At 41.5% G+C, this 26,096-nt stretch overlaps 1 protein-coding gene and 2 long non-coding RNA genes across 3 annotated transcripts in view; 1 reads left to right on the top strand and 2 right to left on the bottom strand.

The window, feature by feature from the left end:
• Positions 1-26,096, top strand: part of ptk7b (protein tyrosine kinase 7b) — a 74,984-nt gene that overhangs the window by 3,701 nt on the left and 45,187 nt on the right. The window lies entirely within an intron of this gene.
• LOC109523076 (uncharacterized) lies at positions 145-2,792 on the bottom strand. Its single transcript, XR_002169694.1, has 3 exons — positions 2,599-2,792; positions 1,981-2,164; positions 145-299 (listed from the first exon to the last, which is right to left on the bottom strand). It is a non-coding gene; the product is annotated as an uncharacterized LOC109523076 (long non-coding RNA).
• On the bottom strand, positions 8,236-22,735 carry LOC109523077 (uncharacterized). The gene is made up of 3 exons (XR_002169695.1): positions 22,724-22,735; positions 17,600-17,605; positions 8,236-8,393 (listed from the first exon to the last, which is right to left on the bottom strand). It is a non-coding gene; the product is annotated as an uncharacterized LOC109523077 (long non-coding RNA).

Raw genomic sequence — 26,096 nt, 5'->3', positions numbered from 1 at the left:
CCGAGTTGTCTTCAACTCTGTTACGTAAGATGCTTTTGAGGAACAACGGCACCCATAAAGCATTCAAGACAGTGTTTACGTATCACTCGCCACAGTCTTGAATAATGTTTGGAGACTATGGAAATTAAAAAAAAAAAAAAATCGGGCCGCAGTACCTCTCCACGGTATTTATGGCCGCAATCCCATCGTGTCCTCCAATAGCGTACAAGTATCCGTCCATGGCCACCACGCACACTCCACTGCGGGGGCTGCTCAAGGGTGCTACATCCGCACTCCAGCTGTCTGTGTCTGGGTTGTACCTGCCGGGGTGGGGGTCGGGGTGTCAGAGTGTGCGCTTCAGGCAAAACAAGCAGCTAGCTTCTGATGATAATGCGCTCAATAACAGGTGCGGTATTTGTGCTAGAAATGTCGCGGCGCTGAAGGACTCAAATTGCAAAGGTCACATGACCTGACCACACCCAGAATACAGTTGACCTGTGATTGGTCGTTTCCGGAGCCCCGAGCAACTGTGATGTCATCGCCGCAAGTGGGAAAATGGCCGCTCCCTCGGATGGCTAAAAACGTGTGGATTTTTAGGTGCCACGCTCAAAATGCGCAAACGCAAAGGGAATCATGTTGAACATAGTGGGGACGCATAGAACGTTTTGTTCATATATTTTTTTAATTAACTGCCCCTGTAAGTGCAGTAAAGAAGTTTTACATGTCAACATCGACCATATGTGAACTCAAATGTTGCAATGCCGAAACATCGACAAATATCCTCGACCGTTGAGCATCTGAGTGTCGTACTTGTTTGCGTATGGTATCGGCTTGACATTCTTGGCTCACCTAGTACTAGAACTATGACCCAGTATTAGTGGTTTTGCCAATGCCAAACAAAGTAAGGAGAAAAAAAAAGCCCATTTTGTGTCGCCGTTATGTGATATGGGCTCCCATTCAACGCCTTATTTACATTCACCCCGGAAGACTCACTGGCAAGCCATCTCCTTTTTGCCCCCCAGTTAGCTGGCATAGCCTCCAGAAAATGACGCACACTTGAGCATCTTCCTCATGACACTTCTATTAAATTGGTGTTTGGTTGAAAGGCGCACAGACAAGCCTTGAAAATCCCCACCGCAGCACTCGTAGTGGCCTTCGGGGAACGCCTACACTCAGGTAGGCTGGAGTGGATGTTTCCCCAACTCTTTGGCTCATTTTATTAAGAAGTGCCTCTTCTGTGGGAACTGGAGGGGCACCAACCGCTTCAAGCTATCTGAGCGCGCTGGAGCCAAGCATATAGCGTACGTGCGTACGTGCCCTGGTGAAAATGTCGCACATGACGCATGTTGTCGGCAAGGCCACAAATAAATGCGGCCTTCATGCTGACCTCTGCTGTTCGGTGACTTGTCCGGCGACAAATGTCTGGAATTGAGAGTTATTTACAGTTGGCGCAAAACACGAGCCAGCACATAGCCGTCTGCAGCCGTCTCGAGATTGATTGATTTGTCAGAAAAGTGACTCCAAAATGGCCTTCAGTGCAATCGAAGGTTGTAATGTTCTCGCCAACTTTCGTCAATATTTCCTGCTTGCTTGTGCAACATAGGAACTGGTCGCAGCACAAACCAAAGCTTTAAAACGCAGCATTTGGGAAGAGCGCAATAAACGTTGAATTAATTCTGGCAATTGTGTGGAATTGGCAATTGCAAACAACGGTGACCCTGTTGATTCAGTCTAATCAAGTTTATGGTCTCAACAAAAAAACGCTGATCAGATGTGGAAAATTGAGCTACAGCCAAATGCCGCATGATTCTGCTCAGTGCAACAGTGACATGGAAACGGGAGTTCAGGACATTCATCGAGGTTCTCCCGTCATGTTCATAATACATTAGAACCTACCGATTCATTAATCGTTAATTTGAAAGAAAGCTGATGTTTCGTCAATTCTCCATTCCTTGTCATTTAAGATCTAAACAGGGGAGCCCCCACCACAAAGCAGCTCACCTCTCCACATTATTGTAGCATCGGATGTTGTCTTGCCCACCCACTGTGTACATCTTGTCGTCCAGGGTGCCGACGGCCACGTCACCCCGCTGCTTGACCATGCGAGCCGCTGTCCTCCACTCATTAAACTCAGGATAGAACTGCTCCACCGGGCAGGAGGGGTCGTCCTTGGTCCATCCGCCCACTTTGAAAGCAAAACAGCAAAAGCTCCATGACATTTGTCATGAGACATTTGTCATGATATTGACAAATCCATCTGTCACTAAGTTGCCCGTTACAAATGGAAAGAGCAAATGATGCACAGATTCGGTCACTATAGTCTAGTTTTACTTTCAAATACATCTATTGATGTAAACCGTATTTTTTTGATGAGTTGATTTAGCTTTTTTTTGTCAGTAGCTGGGAGGTTTTGACAGCAAAAACGTTAGCGTGGACGCAACGCAATCTTGCTCTTGGTATTCAACGACACTACTTTCACTGGAGTTTTAATTTAGCTTGTGAGCACTTTTGCCACATCGGACGCCATTTTGACCGCAGCAGAAAGCATTGTTAAAAAAAAAAAATGCGAAGAGCAAAGTAAGCAGCGGTAAAACCCCCGTGATGCCTGAAACAATCTACCGCTTTTGTTTTTATGAAGGTCCTTGAGGAGGTAGTCTGACAGAATGCCTCGTCAGGATGAAGCGGAATGTCTCCCTCGATGGACACTAACAAGCTGGCACCATCATGGCGACACGAACACCAGCTGAACTTTCTCCCATACGCCTGTGGCTCTTCGATATGGATTTAATCTTACCCCGCATAACGTGTCCCACGACCCTAGCAGACACTGACCCACACGACCCGAGCTGACACTGACCCATATACATCTTGTCGGTGACGACATCTTTGGGAAGAGTTTTGCTTTGCCGTGTGCAACCAGAGTCCGACGTCGACGTGCGGCGGTGGGGGGCGCCGCCGCCGCCGCCTTTGCCGTCCTCTATGACCATATCCTGATTTTTTGGCAACTCAATGGATGCCCTGCAAAGAGGAAATAACGATAGGAATGATACAAAAATGTGAGAAAAAGCCACGCCCATGTGGACTTGTTGGGCGATACATTGAGGACTGATGCCAAAATCGTCTTTTCCAAAGAGAGTAATGCTCAGCTATGGTGGATGTGCACGAAACCAACCCAAGGCTAAAGGGAACTACAGTACTCTAAACGCACTTTATTAAGGGGCAGGGTTTATTTTCGAAACTCATTCAATTCGTATGCTGGAGTGCGACTGGAAGTGGAGACCACGACAGTTATTTTTTATTCCATATTTAAGTTAGGGGACAAGAAAAGGGACAATTACTTTTGTAAATTCAGATTTTCACATGAGCGAAACTTTAAATATGATCTCAGCCTTGTTAACTCTACTTTTTTTTTTTTTACACTGTATCATTATCTCCATGGAGGAACAAATCATGTTATAACTCTTTCATTGGATCTCATTAAATTGTGCATACGTACGTGATGTGCCAGCGAGTTCTGAGGGAAGCTCAAAATTATGAGCATTCTGGAAGTTTAAATGTCGAATTACTATTTTCAGTGGTAAGCAAGCAACAATGTTTGAACAACGTTTTTCCCCCCCATTTCTTCGAATTTCAGATACAAAGATAATGTAATACGGTTCATTGGAGCGCAACAAGGAGCTGCTTGTAGAAATACAAATAATTCAAGGTAAGAATTACTGAGTCCGTTTTTTTTCTTCTATTGACATGATGACAGCCAATGACAAATGTGTACAAAGTTGAGCCCCTTACCCTTGTTCATCGTACACTCCCATGTTTTATCTCCTAAATAGGTTAATTCCAGTTTTCAACCTGCACCAAGGCTGTCTTTCGTCTGCTCTAAAACAACCAGCTCCCCCACACTTTTGTACTCAGAGTAACCCTCGGGCGGTTCAAGGAGAAATCTCCCTCTCCTTACCGATGCAAGCCCCCCTCAAGTGATTCACTCTCCCCTCACCCCATCGCTGCTGCTTGAAATACAAAACTCCTCCTAAACATTTTAGAACTCTCGACATGCTCTCACTTTTACATATAGGACTGCACCAGTTGTTACTGAGACACCAGGGATGAGTTTCGACCCGGCGAGGGCACGTGACCTTCCAATCTCTCGTTTATGTCTGTTATGCAAAGGTTCATACGAAGGAACATTAGCACCACACTGAAAAGAAAACTACAATCACAGAATTACAAATATATATATATATATATATATATTTTTTTTTTTTATTAAACACTCAAGATTATCTATTGTAAAAATAGTTGCGTAATTTGATGGTCAATTGATTTTGACACCTAGATTAATGATAAAAGGCTTGCTGTCTCTTAAAATATAAAACAAGACGTAGTTCATGTTCTAAGGGCTTGGATATGGGTCAGGAAAAATACTATTGCAAATCAAATTTTTTTTTTACTTTTGAGAAGACTTTTTTTTATGTCGTGTGAAATCTTATTACACGTTATTATGTTGAAGTGAATTGTACTTGGTGGAAGATTGAAAATTGATCCGATGTTTGAAAAATAACTGCAGTGATTATAATTCCATTGTGTAATTCAAGCAAAAGCTGCACTACACAAAGATGTCCTGCGTCCGCTTGTTTCGCAGTCGCCCTGCACTCCAAAACTGACTTACCGGTAAATAGTTGTGCTTTATCCGAGGCAGGGATCAGCGTTCTAGTGAGGCGGGCAAGTTCCACTTGAAGACCTGAGCGTGACAACAAAACAAAGAGCGGAACAAAGAACCCGCTGAATAGACGTGAATAATAAGATCTGGTTGTGGATATCGCAATGTTTTCCCGTTTGCACGGAATTTGAGGCTGGGGGAGAAATACCAAAGGTGTCTGGCGGCTTGTGGTTCTGGTCATTTACCAGAAGTGTTGATTCAGGTTTAGAGGAAACCTTTTTTGAACTGGAGAGTCGACTTCTTTTCACACGGTAGATATGTGCAGCGTGCACTCAACCCATTATGACGGATTCGCTCCGAGGCGAGGATCCTCTTGCACCGACGGCAATCATGATGGCCCGCTTTCTCAGATTTGGCTTTCTTGTCATTTCGAAACAGATGCGTGCCTGTCTTCTCTTGTTCGCCGTCCTCCGTGACCTTGAAATCAATCCAGGTTCTTCCGTCTTGAAGGATGTTGAGCTTGGTTAAGTGAGTTTCTTTCAAAGGAGTAATGGAGCCTGAAAGGCACAGTGTGTGTCCTCAACCTTTAATAAAACATGCCTCCATTTGGGTCCAAGTTTGAAACGGCGGCAATGTTACGCTCATGCTCGCATCTTGCCTTAATTTGATGCCCAAAAAGGTAGTTCGGGACCACACAAGACCCCCTCACAGCAAGGTAAACTTTGGCTTTAAAGAGTCGACTTTGCTTCTTTCTGGCCTGATGTTTTTTTTTTTTCTTATAAGCCTAAAATAAATAGTGCTTTTTAGAGCAATTTCCTTCCTTTTTCAAAGCTGGCGGACTATTGAGAAGAATGGATTTGTGTATGTGCGGTTGTGAAACTATGCAAAGCTGTACAATTTCTGGCGCATTTTATGAGTAAGATCAAATCTCTAGCGAAAAAAGCCTCAGTTCATGATGGCATTTGCTCTCCGTGGGCAACGAAAGCCAACAAAATGACTGCAACGGCCATGCGGCTCGCTTTAAATGATGATTACTGCACCTAATGACCCGTGTGGGTTTGTGACAAAGTGTGTGCGCTGGCTCTGGATTTTTGTGCTGGCTCTGGATTCTGTGGTTGTGATTAGAGTCGGGTCTTGCAGAGATCTCCTTCCTATGCGGTTGCGGGTCTCTTTGGCTCTGTTGTTGCCTCTCTTGTCTGGAAGGATCTCTGTTGTTTATTGACTCAGTGCCTTCTTGCAGTCCTGTCTCCTGTCTGACTTGCACCCTGCACCTCAGACGTCTTTGTAGTTGTTTAATGTTCTCCACTTTTCTTTTGGCATTTCTTTTGTTCGAGCTGTTCTTACACCCTTTTCAATTCTTTGCAGCCACGATTCATCTGAATTGCACACCAGATGAAGTTCATAATTAAGCAAAGTGCTAAAACACTTCTTCTCACTGCCAACAAACAAACGGTCTCATTCTGAACAGATTTTTTTAAACAAAATAAATACTGTAATGGCACAAATGTCCTTACAAGCTGAGAATGGATTTTTTTTTTTTTCGTTTTATGTAGTTCACCCACTACATCATCATTTGTGTCCCTGTCACATCAGAATTTTTTAATTAGAACATTTTAAAAAATGGATTTTTACAGTATGCCCAACCCATTCAATTCCGGCCATTTTCAGGCCACTCTTTTGCACTCCCACAAAAAAAAAAACATACCTGGGATTGAATGTGTGAATTCGTAAAAGACACAAACATACATCCCTGGTAATGAATTCCTGAATGTGTGTAATGCTCTCACTTAGGGGTGAGCATATATATTGTCCACTCATTGATTAGCTGTAATCAGTGTACATAGATGGCAAAGGAAGAAGAAGTGATAAGTCTTCATTCTGCGAATCATCAAGCAGGATTCAGTCACGTGACTGTGAAAGCAGCCAAGGGAACACAACATTTTATTTTTCAAATCTGGAGGAGGCCAGGAATTGATTTGGGGTTTGACAAGACTGACGTCGGTCCAAATAACATTGTAAGATGTGCCAAAGAATGTTCGCTGTGAAAAGTCATCCGCATCATAGCTACGTTTGCGAATATATCACGTGTGGTATGTGTGGGGACATTTCAGAAGCTATTTGTCAAAAAATGGCGTCTGTGTTAAGGAGTGTCTACAATATGAGATATTCCAGGGTAACATATATTGCGCAAATCGCCATTTAACAATTTTTTTCATTCTGATTGCTGATTGTTGTTGGCAGTGGTAGACCAGTACTCATTCGCAGCTCAAAATGTAGTCATATATTTCATTATGGGGACATTTAAATGCCAGATATTCATGAATGCCGGTAGAATAGAAAACAAAAACAGAATGAACACACACACACACACACACACACACACACACACACATCCAGGAGTTGCTGTTGGCCACCACTCACACACAGACACGCTTAGACACAGACTCATCATCGTCACACACTTTTCCCCCATCATTGGCCTCCTGGGCTGTGAGTCGTCATCCAAACTCGAGCCAAGAAGATAACCTCTTCACAGAAGGAACTGGAGCTACGCTTGGCATGCCATCTAAAGCTTTTGTCCCCACGCTCCACACTACGTCTACTACTCTGTGGTTATGTGGGTTTTTCTTCAGTTCTTCATGGATTCCGTGGTTCCGAGTATAGTCATCCTTGGAAGGCATAAAATAAGGTTATAAAATGAGTGCTTGTTTTCATTTACTTTGTAATCATTTAACATTGTCGTACAGATGCACATACAGTAGGATGGTGACCCGAGACCTCAGACAAAGACACAAAACTAAGCTCTGTATTTTCTCTCCTAATGTTGTCAAAGGGTATCTGACCATAGAAACGCCTAATCTGTTGTTTCTGGACAATTTCTCAGCTATTATAGATAACATCGGATCAGGTTCCTTTTAGACACCATTAGTCCTGAAGTTTTTACTAGTTTGACCCCCTGTTGATATCACGTAGCGCTGTAAATCTTTACGACAACACCTCCCTGCAGGGCAGGTGTGAGTCTCCTCACAGTGCAACACAATTGCTGTTTTGTCCCCAGACCGATGCCAAGCATGCCGCGGCATTCAAATGCTCCAGATCGAAACGTGCAGGAATGCTGAATTTGGCGCCCTACTATTAGAACGCGGGGGCAAGAATAAAGGGGCGGCAAGAGAGGAGAAAGACGTCTGGCTTGTCATTGCATAATCCCGGCAGCCATTAACTCTTTGTGCGCCGAGGCTGAATGAACTCATTACACCAACGGGGCCACAAGCAGAGTGACACCAGAGCACCTCTCAATCGGCCCGACGCAGCAGCCGATTGAAACCGAGTGAAAAGGTCACTGGTGTTTAATTGGAAGGAACTTTAACTCCGTTTGATACCCAAGTGCGCAGGGTCAACCAGCTAACCACTGACCCGGAGGTATTTGTGTTCGGCAATGTAATTGCAGCATGCGCCTCACTCACAGATTAATTGAGGGCAGCCTATTCAAGTGGAAATATAAATAAGTTGTGCTTTACACTTTTATTTTTTCCCCGAAGTTTCTGATGCTCAAGAACAAGTGTTCATACCTTGCTCCGTCTCCGGTCATCATGGGAACACAAAGATGTACTAGTCTTGGCTTACGGCACAGTGGGTTGTGCTTGGTGGGGTGAACAGAGCCTCATACATTCAAGAAATGCTAATTGAATGTAAACCCAGTAGGGCTCTTAGGTCTGCAGGTTCGGGTCAATTAGTGGAGCCCAGATTTCCAAGCAAACTTTATGAAGTAACATTTAGCTGTTATGCTGCAAGCCAACAGAATAAGCTGCCAACAGAAGTGAAGTCAGCCCCAAGTGTAAATGCTTTTAAATCCAGCATCGCTTTTATTGCTTTTCTTACCTATGATTGAGGTCTTTGAAAGCATTAAAAGTTCTCGCACGTGTTCTTTTGGTATTATTATTATTTTTTTTTTTTTAACTTTTTATTTCTTGGTGTGGTTATTTAAATGTCTTTAACTCTTTTGTAAGTGATTTTAAATGTACTTTTAATTATGGGAAGCACTTTGATTTACCTTGTTTTTGAAACGTGCCGTATAAATAAAGCTGCCTTGCCTTGTGCAATTGCAATGCAAGTACTTTTTTTTTTAATTATTATTTTGTTTTAAAGTTAGATACAGTCTTGTTTGAACACATGCTTCTCATGACATGAAGCTGTGTGTTTGCCCAAATTGGTGCAGTTCAATTCGGCTCACCACTTGAACAAGAGGGTGATCTCAAGGTTATGTTAAGGTGTGTGTGCCCTTTGTGGCAATAGCTGCATCTGCTCTGTTTATAGTTTGACGTCATACTCTGTGCTTAGCTGACAAAGAGACAAACAAAATAATTTCATCTTGGTATAAAATTGTTTTAAAAAGGTTCCTTGTAAAAAGCCCCCCCGGCCCTTCCCATGTATGTCGCCAAATCAGCTCAGTTTTTTCCGTTGATTGTCACTTCTAGTCCTAATATGATACAGATCATTTATTTTGGTGCCCTTCGAAAGGACAATGACCAGAAAGAAACCTGAGTAATGACATGAAAATGTCATGAGGTGCCTGTACACCTTGGTTTGGGCGCCAGCAGTATGTGTGGCTCTTGGTTTTAGTCAGCATGTGAATAAATGATTTCATGCTCACTCATTTTGAATGTCAACCAAGTTTCACAGTGCTTTTATATCTTTTTAGGTCACGTCTTTGTTCGACTCTCCCTGAAAAGCGACGGCTGTCTCAGTCCGTTGCCCTGCGAGCGTAAGGCACGGAACAGTTTTTTTTTTTTTTTTTTTTGCGAAAATCAACTCGCTCACATTTCTTCTGCGCCTTTATGTGATTTTATGTTGCATGCCTCCTCTCAAATGACTGGAAAGCTGTTGGGGAGAGAAAAACAAAGGTCTGCTTTGGTTTTGAACTTCAGCCTTTGCTGGCTGGACGGTTTAAGTCTTTGAACAAAACACTGCAGTTGGTCTGAATTATTGTTTGCGCGGGGGGCCTTGTGGGAAACTTTCTCGCTTTTACTATTTACAGCTTGCAACATTCTGATAAACCGCTTAATTCTTATGGTTTGATTTATCCATCCACCCCCTTTCCTCAGCACAAAATACCTTTATCTTAAAGGTGGTTGTACCTTTTTATTTTCCGAGCACGAATCAGACTCTTAAATGAATACGAAGTTAATACTGTACATGACCGTGGTTTTATTTTGTTTACTATATTATACTCATTAGTGGAACTGCTATAGCTGTGACATCCGGCTTAATAGTGGGCGTGGTCAAAAGAAGATCTATTGAATGTCTTATCTTGTAAAATGACCTTAAGTTTGCGTTGTGTTTCTGGCAATTATGCATACGTGTAGCATTTGCGCATTATGTCTGGCATTGTACTCTATTTGTCGAAAGCAATTACGACAGCGGTGAATGAAGCTCATTATCCGTCCCGTTATTTCTTTTTCTGTGGTTTTAATTATGTGAAACAAGCTCCCTGGCTTGATCCTGTGCTCTCACTATGGAGCGACTTGCACTCTGTTTCACCTTCCGCAGCTTCCATTCAATTTGTTCGCTGTAGCTTCACAAACCATGCCATCGAGTAGATCCCTTTAAACGCTGGCCTGCTTACAGCTATTCTGAATTTACGCCTCCCTCGAAGTACGCGTCAAGTTCTGGCACATCAAAAGCAGATGGGTGGTGTTTTTTGGGGCACTTCCCAACCCAACTCATTGTTTTTCGTTTCCAAATGAGCGCTCGATGTATATGCTTCCAAGTGAATACATCAGAACCAGGAAAATCAATTCATGTTGCTTTATTTGGGGATGTTTCGCGCACACACACTTACATACACACTCTCACACAAAAAGTCCGCGATGACTCCCCCATCTTACTCACAAAGGTGCTTCCTGTTTGTCTTGCATTCTTCTCTCCATCCTTCCTCACCACTGTAGCCAAAAATGATGGAAATGTACATACGTATGTACATGTATGTATTATGGATATTGTTTTCGTAAAAGTGTTATCCTGTACGTTTGTTGTTTATCACGGATATTCCGAATGGCTCTGTTTTGTTTTTTTGTGTTACTAACTACTTAAGCGATACGTCTGCTTTTGCATAAAAATGAGTACTTCCATGGTAGAAGATATTGCTGCGTGGTCCCGAATACTATTTTTAAAAGAGTGACTTTCTACCTTGCCAAGTGTATTCCACATATTAACCTTTTTAGGCTGGATCAATTACTTGCGAATTTTTGCTATTTGCGATGAACATTATCATTTTTTCGTGATCAATTAATTGCAACATTTTCCGAAAGAAAAACATTGTTACACTATGTTTAGCAGGTGCATATTGCAGATCTTAGGTTGTCTGGCCCACCTATCTTGCATCAGATGGCACTGAATTTTTTTTAAAAACTAGATTTTATTCATCATCATAAGCCCCTTTTTGGGTGGTGCATTAAATCATAGGTGTCAAACTAAAGGCCTGGGGGCCAGATCCGGCCCGTCGCGTAATTTTACGTGGCACGCGAAAGCAAATCATCTGTGTCAAGGTGCATGGTCTTGCTAAAATCTATCAAAATGTCAAATTGTCACGTGTAATAAATAATTACATAAAAGCAATTATTTTGTTACCCTGTTTACACTCTCTTGAACAATAATTGAACAAACTATTAAAGTTGACTTATTTCAAAACTATACTATAGTTTTTTTGGATACAAGTAATAAATTGATGAGACTATGAAACATTTGTTTTCGGTGTCATAACAGCCCTGCGAAGGAAGACCGAAAGTCGCCCGCGACAAAAATGAGTTTGCCAGCCCTGCATGAAATCCTTATTTTTCATCACTAGCAGTGGGTTAAATTCCGACAATGGACAAACGCAATAGGTTCCCCTCCAGTACAATGGAGTGGTCTGTGCAGGTGCTGAAGCTCCGGACAACATTTCCGTCCTTATCAGTCGAGGTGATGAAAGATGCTAAAGTGTTGTGTCTGACATGAATGCTCCCTGATTGCCCCTCCTGGTTTAGAATCACAGGAAGTGTAGATTTTGTTATGGTGGTTTCCCCACGTTTTACGTCACAGTGATTGGAGAGCTCCGCAAGGTCCTCTTTGTTCCACACGCCTTTTTTTTTTTTTTTATACCATCCCTGTGTACCTTCATTCAGCTCCAAGTCTAGTCAAAAGGCCATAGCCTTGTCTTCCTCATTTTGAACCATGTGGCTGGAGGTCTCTGGTCTATTTGGGTGCGTGCGTGCATGCGTGTGGTCAAAATGTAAGGCACAAGCTGTGGTCTCCCCAGAGGATCTGAGTGACAGCAGGCGCAGGAGATGGCGGCTGTGTGTTTTGCTGTTGGCTTCCTGTAATGCAGATGGGAGCTCAAAACTGCAGGACACACAGAGTTGTCACTGCCTCAGGAATTTGCAAAATTGTCAATACACAAACTCACACTATGCACGGAAGGGAATACTGTATGTACTTATGCGTGCGTGCGTGCGTGTGTGTGTGTGTGGGTGTGTGTGTGTGTGTGTGTGTGTGTGTGTGTGTGTGTGTGTTTGCGCGTGTGTGCATGTGTGCGTGTGTGCGTGTGTGGGTTGGGTGGGTGTGTGTGCGTGTATGTCTGTCTCTTGGATTTGTTGGCTCTGGTGTGTGGCCACAGCAGAGCAGTTGGCGGTATGGTGGTCAGTGTGTTCGCTGTGTGTAGGAACATAAATGTTCAGCGTGTGAAATTTAATCACTTGAAGAGCCTTGGATGTAATTAAGAATAATGGTTGCAACTATGAGCATAACTTGCTTTAATGTGATTTTTTTTTCATTCAAATTTTCTTACATTTGCTCAGAAATCACAAGCGCAGCTTCTTTTTCTTTTTAGTTAGAGTCAAAATCTCATGTATGGCATTAAGTTGTACAACTTACGGGTTTGCACCATAATTATTTGCTAGTTGCCCTTTTTTAGTTATTATAAATGAGTCCCAGGCAGACGTCTTACTCTGCCTTTGTGCATGTTCCTCCTAGCTTGTCATTTCTCATGAAGCAAAGAAAAGGTTGCCTTGAAAGGTACACCCCTGCCTACCCAGCAACTGCAGGGGCTCCATCTTAAATGGAGGTCAAGTGACATATGAGCTCCGGGTGCACATCGAGCTTGCCCACGTTTCCTTTCGCTCCTTTTTTTCCCCTTCCCCCCTGGCACTCTTCTGAACATTTACATCGGAAGTGGAGAACTATGAAAGGAAAACCTGATTCAAGTACTATAAAATAGCCAGGCTGGCACAGCAATCTCTCTTGTTAGTTTTTTTGTTTTTTTTTTTCTTGTCAAAGTATGAAATCCAGAGAATATTGACTGTTGAGGGACTGAAATTCAAAGGATTTGGAAATTACTGGTTCATTTTCAGTTAAACAAGGTCTCTAAAAGATGAATTGATTATTGAAATAGTTCAATTATTGGATCGATTAGTTGTCAATTAGTTATTTTGACTTCAAGATGGCGCAGCGAGAGTGGCTGCCTTTCCAGCAGCTCCTATATTTTGTTCTTCTACTTCTTCTTCCTTTCATAACTTTGCTGCTGTGAATTGGGAATTTCTCCATTGCGAGACAAATAAAGGTTTTCTTATTTTAGCTTATCTTATTAATCGATCGGTTGTTGCACCTCTAGTGGTTAGGAGGCGGCATATTAGCGACCCTTTTTTTATGCTTATGTTAAACTGGGCAGCTGTGGCTAAGTGGTTAAGATTCTCACCTGCCACTGTGGAGGCTCTGGTTCAAAACCATCCCTCTCGGACACCTGGTTGTGTCCTTTAGTAAGACTTCGACACCCCAACCTGCTCCCCAGGCCCTCTGTTCCAGTGAGTGCCACTTACGATGTGTGTTGGCTATCATGGGTCAAATTGCACGCACATGACAAAAAGGAGAATTTTTCTTCTTCATGCTGGCCTGGTGTCTTTTATGTTTATGTGCAAACCACAAAATCCCAATGAGAACGAACAGCATGTTCTCTGTTGGGGTCGCAAGACTTGAGACAGTTGCGACAACTCGACCACTTAAGACCCCAAGTCTCTCCAGTCACTGCTGGAGTCTGATAGTGTTTAGTAGCTTTTGTATGTTGCCACGCCATCTTAAAGTGACTGTCACTACATTGTCTTGATTCATTACACTCTTATATCCTAAGTTGGATCAAATGGTGAAAATCCATTTTCGCTCCAGAGTGAAGTTACTTTTATGTGATTCCTAGAAAAGCCCGCCAGGGCACCACTTGACAAGACATCTGTATTTTATGAGGCTATTAACGATTTAGGCGAGCAGTACTATTTGTAGGCCTAAATCAATGTTTCTCATTTCTTCCAAGTAAAAGAGTGGATGTCCTGCAGCTTTTCCTCCTTTTGTTTGATCTTTTTTTCTGGCACAGTTTACTCTTTCCATAACGCCGAACTTGTTCAAAAGGCATTAAACATGAGTGGGCTCCCTTGTGCACGGAAATGGTGGTGAGACATTCACAGAATATGCTGCCAGACACCAGACCGGAGCCTCCCACAGCTGTGGGGCCCCACAAACCCGCCAGTAAACATTTTTTTTCTTTTTACAGATGTGCTATGTGTTCATCCGAACATCCATTGGGACAATCTAATGTGTTTGGTTTTATTTGTGCAATGTACCTTATTTTGTGTACCGCTTTATAAAAACCAAGTACTACTCCAATCGCTTTTTTTTTTTGCAAGGTGTGACAGACACCAATCAGACAACCGTGGTGGATACAATGGATTTATATCATCCACCCGTCCACCACCACAAAGATTTTCGTTTGCAGTTCAGTTGTATTTCGTTCATCGTCAAATTTGGGGAAGTCGTCAATCTCGGTGTGGGCCAATAAGCATTAGGCCATTTTGTTGTCATCGAATCAATGTCATTCAGAAGATAGTGACCAAGTAGAAAGGTTACAGATGACAAACTATTTAAAAAAAAAAAAAAAAACTCCACTCCTTGTAAAGACAAATTATGCAGGCATAACATCATGAGCTAAGGGCACAGAATAATTCTGTTGTCAATATATAGTATCATGAACAACCTGAGGATCTCCTATGGGATACAATGTGGCCAGCTACTACCATGCACGAGTGTCATCCTAGGGAAAAAATAATAATAAACTGCGGTTTGGCTACACGCAGACTTTGGCAATGTTACAATAAAGTACACTGTGTTTCATTGTGCCCTCTCATCTCAGACATGAGTTACAGAGGTTTGGGCAGCTGGAGGACATCAAGACCCTGAAGGAGCAAAGCGAGGTTAGAAGGTCAAAGAGAAGTTGAGGTTAAAAAAAAAAAAAAAAAATCCTCGCATTTCAGTGCAGATGGATAAGCATCAACTTCACCGAAGACCAGTCTACAGCTGGAAGCGTGGTCTTCCAAGGACAACTATGTCAATATTTAAAATTTCAGTCAGTTGTGACCGATCATGGTCATACCAAAGATATACATTCAGCAGCATCTTTTTTTTTTTCCTCCCAGGAGAGGATTTGATTCCATTTGTATTCTTTTCGAAACAACTCTGTCAGCAAAGAATTGACCTGAAGCTAAATTATTTACCATACGACCGTGTGGAAATTCATCTGTTTATCTCCTTAAATACAAGCATTTGGACCCTGCGCTCTGCCAACAACATATCCCAGGAACTTTTTGTCCTCTACTTGCTCTCCTCCGTGGTGCTGTCTCTCATTAACTTGGGCCCGAGTTCAGTTATTAGTCATTCTGTTGTGCGTTCTCTTTGAAAATCAGTTTTTGATGTAGCATTGGATCCCATTTGTTGACTTTTATTTTGACCCACTTTTGACAAAAACACAATTAAAAAAATAATTGTGTGAGAATGGAAAGCATGATGTCTGGATTTTTCTGTTTCCCATGAAACGATTCACCAAAAGGATTTGGTTGGAACTCAAATTAAACATGTATCCCTGATTTTTTTTTTAAATGTTGCTTGATTTAAAGTTTCACATAAACATTCCCCCCCATTAGGCATCTTCCTGCAATGAATCATCATGTAATTGAGTTTTAATTCATGCCATATTTTAATCAGTTGTAAAATTGTAGTCGAGCTTTATTATTTTTACATTTTCCATAAGCCCGCTATGCTTGACTTGCAGTGAGTCAGTGTTCCGCATATTTATTTATTTATTTATTTTTGTGGTTGTATGGCTGAAAAGGCAAACTTTGTGCGATCCTGTTTGTGCGGTATGTCTGATGTCCCTTCAAGGTCTGTTTGTGAACGAAGGGCTGCTTTTAGGTGGCTAGCTTCTGAGGATTAAACCAAGCTGTGTAGCGGGACGATTCCTCACCAAGCCCAGGAGCGGGGAACAAGTGGTTCTTGTTAGGAGTAAGCCGGAGAGAAAATAGGTGTAATTGAATGTCGAGCCATATGCTTCTTATTTCATGAAAATGTGTCTTTGCTTTAGATCAGGTTAAATTGCTGTGCCAGACTGCTCGCTTTTCATTCCACACACAAAGGACCGTTTTCAGCATTTTATGATGGTGTTTTAAAAAAAAAAACATTTCCAGCTATTTAATGACTGACTTTTACTGATTTCAGTTTTACCTGCTTGATTTTGATTTTCACCTTTCCTAATATTTTACTCATGAAATCACTCAGTGTTGAACATCATGGTATGACAAACATATCTACACACTGTTGAAACACAAAATATGTAAATGGATGGTTCTGTCTCAAACAATTAGCTTGCATTAAGTGATTGCTACCTGAAACATTGACATATCTCACGTTCTGCGAGACGCGAGGTGTATGCAGTCGGGAATTTCAAACTCAAAAGATAAAATTCCCATGTTGCTGTAAACGATAATAGCTACAAATCTCAAGTGTAATGTGGGCTTTCTATCGCTCTATCAACGCTGACGTAAATCAAGAATAATGGGGATGAGATGACTTTGCTGTTTTACTTAATTACAATCAAGTCACCATCTAGTTACTTATAATACCTAATCAAACCTTGAGTCTAGTGGTTGGGCTATCAAATGTTCAATAACATTTTATGTTCCGCAATGGCTTTGGGAGAGATATTCCTTCTAATAACGCATATTTACACACAAACCCTGTGGAAACACTAATACATGGGTAATCACAATTTCTTTGTGTTCTCATTCTGTGTAATCCATGCATGCATGGCACCATACTGCCCCTAAGAGGTCAAAATGTGTAGGAACAGTATTTGTTTTTACTTTTGTTGTTTTTTTTAAAAATATTTATTGTTTGAAGAGATTTTTATTTTACTTGAATTTCTTTTCTTGTTAGTCTTTCGAGTTCGATTTAAAGATGAGTTTTGAAGGATTCATGGAATTTTCCTACACCCATAAATCAAGGATGCAGAGATCCATGGCCTTTTTTTCATCGTACCAACACACATTTCCACATTACATGGCACAAAATACAATCTCCCAAGGTCCCAGGTTTGCCCAGTATATCCCAAAACTTGTGAAAATAACATAACATAAAAATACATATGACAAAGAGATAAGGATGATGCTTATTCAAGGCTTCAATGTGTGCACAGTTGCAAAGCGTCAAAGGTGTGGATGAGGCAGAATGAAAATGCCAAAGGCTTGAATTTCACCTGGTATTTGCAAGGTAAGAACAATGTGTTAAAAAATAAAGTGTTCAATGTGCAGGAACGAATCATCATGAATCTATGATGATTTGGACTAGTTGAGTTTTAGTTGTTGAATAACACCAAGTTTTGAAATCATTGAATAATCATTTCTAAAATTGTGATTTCAATTTTGATTAAAATAATTATACTTATCATTTTTTTGCATAAACGTCTAAGTGCTCACGTAGAAAATGTTGATTGTACAAATGTCTTTGTGAACATTTGCGACCTTGAACGAACCCCGAAGTAAAATCAACTTTCGCTACCTTCGCAAACTTTCACGGCTTAGTGGGACATGGGCTTTATGTGTTACGAGATCGACCTACTATGGCCTCATAGAACAGCGAGGGATGCGGGGTGTGCCTCAAAACACAGAATGAAAATAAGTTGTTGGGATCGATGGCTAGTTTTTTTTTTTTGTGTATGTTCAGATCGGCGTAACTTGACCCACAGCTATAAGTGTCAGACTTGTTTCTTGGCTGCATGTCAAACATATTGGACAAAGTTAAAACTTTGTGATCAAAGGCCACGGCTTGTGTTTTAACCTCGGGTCCTGAAACACTGGGGCCTCTCTCTGACATGACCTCTTACCCTTAAACCAGGCAAATCTGCTGCTTAAAGGGTCATTATCTGATTATCCCCATCGTGTAATTTCACACAGGAAACTCCATCTCAACCAGCCACAAGATGGCTGTGTTTTTAAGAAGGTTTTAAATCTGACAAATTGTCACTTTTCTTGCTGACGGACACTGCTCTTATTCAACATCTGTTACTGACAAAAAAGCAGGACACCGCTCTTTGCACTTTTCTATAAGACGCCTTGGGATTTTACACAATGCTGCTGGTAGGCCAGGTACATCTTGTAGCGTTGCTGCTACAGCAGCAGCGCAAGGTAAAACATGTTACTGAATTGATTTCAAGCCTTGGATGCTATAATTCTAAATGAAACAGCAATATCTTCTTTGAATTGAATCGGCAACAATGAATTGTGCTAATTGTTATATCGAATCGTTACACACTTATTTATCACATATCAGTTCCCGATATTGCAAGAACTCAATTTGTATTCGTACTAGGTTTCCAGAAAAAGTGGTATCGATATGTCCCTATTTTTAACACTATTTTTAACAGTATCTTGTAGGGATTTTAAAAAAGGATGGTTTGAACCGTGAAAAAGTAATCGTCTTTTATTGGTGAGATGTATCTTAGAATGAAATGGCATATTCACAGTACTGAAAAGTTCAGTCAAATGGAAGTAAAACGCCAACAAAAAAAGTCATTGCATCATACCCTCTCAAACTGAGCTGAACCATTTCTATTGAAATTGTAATCCCACGAGTTGAACTGAATCGAACTGAATCATCCTCTATAGGTGAATGTTTATCAAAAGAAAACATTTGTTTTGATAGGTTGTTTAAATTTAACCTAAAGCTCAGAATCTCCAAGTCAAAGGACAACATAATTCTGTCGCGTTTGTCTACAGAGGTGTGAAATAGGCAGAAAGCAGAAAAACAGGTCTGGGTGATAAATAGCGCTTTCGAAAGTGTCTCCTTTCTGAAAGCGATTTGGGCTTTGTCTTGAAATGTGAGCAGACTCCTCTACACCGCCAGCTTCTCAGAGTGTCTGACTTTCAGCAGTCCAGGCAGCTCGAGGAAGAAAGAGAGGGGGTGGAGATTGGAGAGACGGATTTATGTTACATTGGGGTGCCTCGGGCTGGTGTGGAGACGTAAAAAGGCTCGAGTCGTTCTTGCTATCCTTTGATGGGCAAGACTATTTTATTCAAACGAGAGTATAAGCCACATTTTTCAGGATGATATATATTTTTTAATAGGGAACTATTTCCGGTACTTAACTATCACGTTTTTCTGATGCCACTGATATAGTGATGATATTTCAGCAAAACTAATTAAAGTGCATTATTTTTAAGAGCAATGGAAATGTAAAACAATCAAATATATCGGATAAAAAAAATATGCCAATTGAAATGACTTGGGCGCTGTTATTACAATTTTTTTTTTAAAAATGATGCGCTTCAACAAATATTAACACAACACATACAACCACATACTGTCAACAGAGGAAAATTAGAAGCTTTTTATCTCCTGTAGGTTGTCGTCTTTCACCTTTGGGAAATGCCCCCCAGGTTTCCCGACTAACTTTTTGTACTGGTTGCACTGGGGCGGCACTTGCATTACAGCTGGTTGCACCAAAGTTTTGGAGGGCGTCACATTCACAGAGCTGCCCACCTGTAGAAAATCACTTCATGAACAATTTATTTAATGTTCCTCATTGTAAAATTCTGTCAAGAAAATTTGAGCGGGACTGCACGCGGCAGTGTTTGACTATGTATATTTCTAATAAGATAAGATAAGATAAGATATCCTTTATTTGTCCCACACTGGGGAAATTTACAGCCTTCAGCAGCAAGATTGAGGGTAGAAAGAAGAGAAAAGAAAAGAAAAAAAAATTATATTAATATTAATGTTTCAAAGAATAAATCACTCAAAACACTCACAAACAAATGTACATTTTTCACTTTTAAAAATATTACAACTGCCGTAATTAACTGACTACAAAGCACACCTGATTAAAATCCCCAACAGCTAAATTTATTCCTGAAAACAAATATCTACCTAATTTGGCGACTTTGCCTTACTAGCCGCGGGTCTCCACGTTTTAACAAGAAGACGTCACGCAGATAGATTTTTGTAAAGCTTTTAAATATTTTGAACAACAGGAAACATTTTTCTAAACAATGCCAAACATGGCTAAGCTCATCAGTAAAAAAACAAATAAACACACCACATCATATTTAAAGCCTCAAGGTTCAAAGCGTGGGAAAAAAAAAGTTGCCTTTTAATAGTCCGGAAGCGCCGGTAATGGAATCTGGGAAATGTAACTCATATCTGTGTGTTCGTTGGCTTTATCAACCAGAAAATAAATCTGAAGAGAGGTATAAAAAGTCAAACTTGTATCTATCGCACATCACTTTTTATGGGTCACAGTTCTCGCGTTAATACACCCCAATGGCCCATTGCTATAGCTCAGGCTGTGGCGACAGCTGTTCTCTGTATCAAAACACCTCCTTAATAAAATAAAATACTCCCATAAGCATACAGGGAAGTGAAACGGAGTGATCCAGTTCTAATTTCCTTGCAGGAAAGCCTGCAGGCTTATCATGTGTATTGGGTGATGGATGTACTTGTGTGGCACTTAATGGATTGGAACAACTGGTGTTGAGACTGTTTTGTGTCGCCATGTGCTGTTGTACCCTTACATCAATAACATACCCTTTTGGACAAAACTGTTGGGATATTTTCCATTGTAGAAAGCGGGGAAATGTTCTCAAGAGAGAGATTAATTTTCGGCCGGACCAATAATGGGCGCAGATATTCATCAGCATGCAGGCTATCTGCAGCTGCCTTTTTTTTTTTTTTTTTTTTACAATCTGATGACCAATAAGAAGGGAATTTAAAATATATCAAATTTTTTAAACGTTGAACTTGAGGGAACGATTTAAATGTTTTTTTTTTAAACTCTTTGATAGCAGCATACTAGATGTTTCCTCCCAGCATCACAGCTAAACTCTAAACAGGTTGTAGTTTGTAACTGCAGCCACTGAGATACCAGGGCAAGCTGGAAACGGCGCAGAGATGTTGCTAAACATACGGCCGTGATACAAAGTGCTTGTTAGAATCGACTGTGGGGTCACAAGAAAGAAAGTCTGAGATTCACAAGACTTTGATCAGTCATTGTGACCAATACGAAGGCAAGATGTCCTCAAACTATGTAGTGGACCTTGACTCGTCCTAGTCCATTGAAAAGCAGGACAAACTTACAGGACCTCATCGAATTGTGGCAGTGAGATCACTAAATACCTGGGCTAATAACTGACTCACGAATCAATATTTTAACACAGCTCTCGGTTGTTTCACACAATGCTCATGAGATAGAGATGCTTCCTGACAGTTTTTTTTCTTTAATGGATAAATGTACTTAAAAATGCCGTGAATCACACCCACCCGTGTATAACAACAACTCCCCAACCCCAAATCACCCTTAAAAAGCATGTTTCCCCCTCTCTACTTGTATATAATACGGTCCCCGGATTTGCTGGTATCCTGTATTATCAGAGTGAATGAATAAAGATTCAAAACATACTAATAAAGTGTAAATACTTTTAAATCCAGGTTAAAAACTATCAAAGGACTTAATCACAGGTATGGCAATAGACCAGTCGGGTTAGGTGAAATATCATTTTTAAATTAAATTTTTTTATTTACATTTACATTCACTGTAGATGTAAGTACAAAGTTCTACAAGATTTGCCGAGTCCCGAGCAATGCATAAGTCTTGTGTGACATTGTGCTTAATGCCGAGGTATGTACAGTATATGACTGGAGGCAAATTCAATCTTAGATGTCCCCTTGTAATGCTGTCTGCAGGGGTGCTCAGTAATTTCACAAATTTACTAGTTCGGTGCATGCTCCCTCTTTTGCTCCATAGAGGTATGTTGGGTTTGTCATCTGTGCTGCCCAGCCCACTCTGAGTGAGCTGTTAACCAGTCATGTAGACAAGGCTCTGTGTAGAACAACGGCAGAGAGCTCATTCTAGATGCTTGAAAGGGGGTAGTATTGTAGCTCACTGATGGAGGATGAGGGAAATGCGCCTCAGCACATCTCACTCCAGTACAAAAGGAGGCTGTGGCGTACATACAAATGAACCTGTGATAGACATTTTTGTGACTCACTTCCTTCACAGTTCATGCACATTTCAAACATCCTCACGAGTCACCTAAGAGTCCAAGCCAGCCAGACAGCCCATCTTGTTCATCAAGCATCAGCCCCCCCACCCCGTCCTTCCCCGACCAACCCCCCGCCCCCCACCCCCTTAGCCTAAATCCTGGGAAAAGCAAAACATTGTTCATTCAGTGTGCACAACCCACATGAGATGGGGGTGTAAAGCAGGAAGTCGTTAGTTCCAATTATTGTGCTGTAATCATAAAAACACGGGCTGCTCACTGGCATCGTTGGTTAACCGGGCTTCACACCATGTAATACATTTTTTTTATCGTAGTTTGTTGTTCTCGGTCAAAGAGAAGGGCAAAGACGGGATGCTCTGGGTTGACAACCAACCCGAGTAATGTAAATGTTTCCTGTGATATTCACTGGTTTCATTACCTGCTACACGCGTGTCGTATCAAGTCATCGGAGACATCATCATATGCTACATGCTCAATAGGTTAGCTGATGACAGGAAGAGTCTGCTGGGGATTGATGCCACATGAGTGTGACCCCACGCCTTGTTCACAAGTACCTGGGGGGAAGTGATTCCTAATTGCTGGGGGAAATGGGAAGTCCTTGCAGGGTGGTTTCTATTGTAGATAAGGCAATTAACTCGCCTCCTTTCATCTTTCAGGAGACACATTGTACAAAGCACGGGGATGGGACCAAGTGGCATTACACTGCAGTGCCAAAATGTGTGTGCGCAACGGCTACTGCATTTTGTTATTGGGGCGCCGTGGATTTCTTGATCGTGCCGCGTCCGCAGAGTTTGCTCACTTAATGAGACTTTCAGTTCTTCATTGCCGTCCAAGCCAATAATCTTTGTCATTACTGTGCTTCCGTCAAGCAGGTTCCAAAACAGGAGAGTCCTCCATTGTTTGGCATTTGTGCTGTCTTCTCAGCATTCCTCAAATACGTTGTCTTAATTTTAATGTCACGCGTGCCTTTTAACGTGATCAGGTTAAGTTGGGCCTCAAGCTCAAACATGGGGGAAAAAAAGACAAGCTTTATTGTCACAAATACCAGACTAGAATCTCTGAGCTCTTTGTTACACTGAAAGGGGGCGATTGTGTGTGTCCACATCTCTGGCAAAGGGTCGTCCCAGCCACTGAACCTGGTCAGCAGAACAACAGGACACTTGAGGAGGAGAGGAGACTGTGCTCTATGAAGTTCTGAAGCCAAGCATTTACGATTGCCCCTCATCATGTCTACTCTCCAGTGGAGTGGAAAGGCGGTCTTCTCCCACACTGGCAGACACAAATGAATTGAACATTTACAAAAATTCTCTTTTCATTTAGCCGCACCAAGCCATTACTCCCCAATCTTATGCATCAACAAAAATCACAAGATGTTAATTAGCATTGTTGCTTATCTTTCCTTTCTCCCACTCATCTACGTTTAATTAAAGCAGCAGACTGCTGAAGGGATGGGAGACTGAAACAGTGCTCATATTTGGTGAATACATTCTACTGTGTTTCTGTGACCTACTTTTACATTAACTGGCGTACCCTGCAGAAATTCCGCATGAATTTTGAAACAACTATGTTGGCATATCATTGAATATCCTATTACTGTGTTTAAAAAGTTTTATGAAAGGGTTTTTTTGAATTTTCTTTTTTTTTTCTATTTAGGTCAGTAGCAGTTTTACTGTAAATGACAAATTGTAAATACGTTTTTCTTTCATTTCGTCTTTCTGAATCTGAAGTGTCATTTAGAAACGGTCATAGTATGGATAGATAAGCTTCATAATTCCGTTTTAATTATTTGTCATCATGCTTGTTTTTCGAGCAGTAACAAAATAGGGCCCTAAAGTGCTGATGTATCTTGACTCTCACTTTGGATGGGACCACTAATGGATGCAAAACGGGTAAACCTTTTAACATCAAAGCAACAACTACTAAATTAAACTTTAACGTAGTTTTCACACACTTGAGTCGTTGAGCTGCATGTTATAAAAATACTCATTTTGGAAATTTATAGAGTGGCTACAGTAGTTGTGGTTGCGCCCTCCAACCTTGGCCTTGCCCGTACAAGCATATGCCGCTCCCTCAAGTAGAGAGGCATGCCGGTCCACTAGCTCTCACAGTGAATACCTATCATTGTCCCTCTCCTCTGAGCAAACTCTTGGTTGAGGCGGCCATAGAGCGGACCGGCCAAGTTTCAAGAGCTCTGCGGAGCCAGAGATTAGCAAGGCATGGCAGGATCCCTGATAACTGACACCCTCCACACAGGCATCTGAACCTCACTAGCAGCTCGCTAAAGATTGAAGGCACAAAAGCGCCTTTCAGCACTGGGCGCACTGGTGCTAATCCCCTTAGCACAAAGACATGGGCCACCGATAGCATCTAAATAACGCCTCAGTAAATGTCATTTGGCTGAATTAGGTGTATAGTATCTCCTAAATTTGAGGGATTGCATTTTGAGGTACGTAGGCATGTTTGTGCCAATCTTGATTTTGTTTTGACCGTCACTTGAGTGCTGCTGTTTTAACAAGACTTGAAGATTGCCCCCCCCCCTCCCCCCCCCCCCCCCGCTTGCTGCTTTGGCTTGGGGGCTTAAGTCAATTTAGTGTTGCAGCTTTGTCAAATGCATCCTAAACATTCCCATGGCATCAAACCATCTCACTGTTGGCCCCCACTGACACCATAGCCTCTAACCCTTGGGAGTGTAGCTTTTGGTTGGTTAATACTTTGCTGTTCGGCACTTTACCAACCTGCCCAGGATATTGCCTTCAATTTCTTGTGATGAGATTTGTGAGATGTATTCATATTCAGGTCACCAAATGTCGACACAACAGAGCTACTTCGGAAATAGAGTAAAAGAAGTATCAGTGTGTTTGATGGAGTGAGGGCATTCAAGTTTTCTCAAATAATTATCTTTTTAATATTTTTTTCGAAATTGGAGAAAACTGGTGTCAACGGTCATTTTTTGCTTGCAGTTCTTGCTTTTTTGGCCAGCACATTTTTTTTTATCATCCCGAAAATACAACAACCCAAAGAATATGTAAATGGATAATGGGGTTGGTGGTGGAAGCCTTTCAAGAGTGTGCATACTGTGAGAATGGCCACTTGAAGATAAGAACATCATCATTCCCCCCCAGAAAAAATAAATTATCCTTAATTGACCTTTGCCATCATCTCCCAGGAAGGTGGGTCACTGTCTTTCTGTGGTTGCCATGGAAATGCCTGAAAGATGCTGTTGGGGCAGAACAGAAATGCATGATGAATACTCAGGGTGAATTTCATCGCCCCAGCCTGTTTTTTTAAATTACATTCCCCAAAAAACACCAATTGATGCAACCAACGTTTGAAAAAAAATAAATCTCTACTTGCAGAACAACAATTGGAGACCATCGGCTTTTTCTGTAATCACAATACTGTTTTTTTCCCATCTCTTCATGATGCTGACAGCATTCCTTCTCCAGTGTAAGCACATTGGCCATTAGAGGGGAATGTCCAAGTCTACTGTAAGCCTCAAGTTGCAAAGCACTTTGGATCAATACACCACTCTGAAGTGCTTGATGAAAACAAACCTGTCATCTGTGCATCAAAGTCCTTATTGCAGGCGTTTTGCTGTCCTTTTCTTGTTTTCCCGCTTCTTCTGGGTTAGAGGATGGGTTGTTCCCACCTTTTATTCGATAGAATTGGCACATAAGAAGTAGATCATTGTGGTATGGCTCTTAGTCAGGCTCCAGGGTCTCGACCACCTGGGTAGACGGACGGATCAGTGTTGCTGGATGCCTTGTCGGCGAGGGGGCTGATATTACACACATATACTGTACTCCCGTTTTACACTGTAAGTCGATCTAATATTGTTTTGCATTTAATGCATCGATTGTCTGCTGAGAAATGGAACAATCTCGCGCTAGAAGGCATGTTAAATCGTGTCTGACGCCTGAGGTTAAATTTCCATGTCTCAAGGCACCATTGATGTACAATGGTGCACGTCTGCTTTTTAATTGTAACTTATAGACAAGTAGTCATTTTTGCTGAAGGTGGTGGCATCATGGTGGCTTTTATTTACACCTTTCAAAGGCCAA

Source organism: Hippocampus comes, unplaced genomic scaffold (assembly GCF_001891065.2).
Source record: "Hippocampus comes isolate QL1 unplaced genomic scaffold, H_comes_QL1_v1.1 scaffold36, whole genome shotgun sequence".
Lineage (NCBI taxonomy): Eukaryota > Metazoa > Chordata > Actinopteri > Syngnathiformes > Syngnathidae > Hippocampus > Hippocampus comes.
Note: the sequence above shows the minus strand (reverse complement) of the source record. Positions and strands in the feature narration are given on the sequence as shown.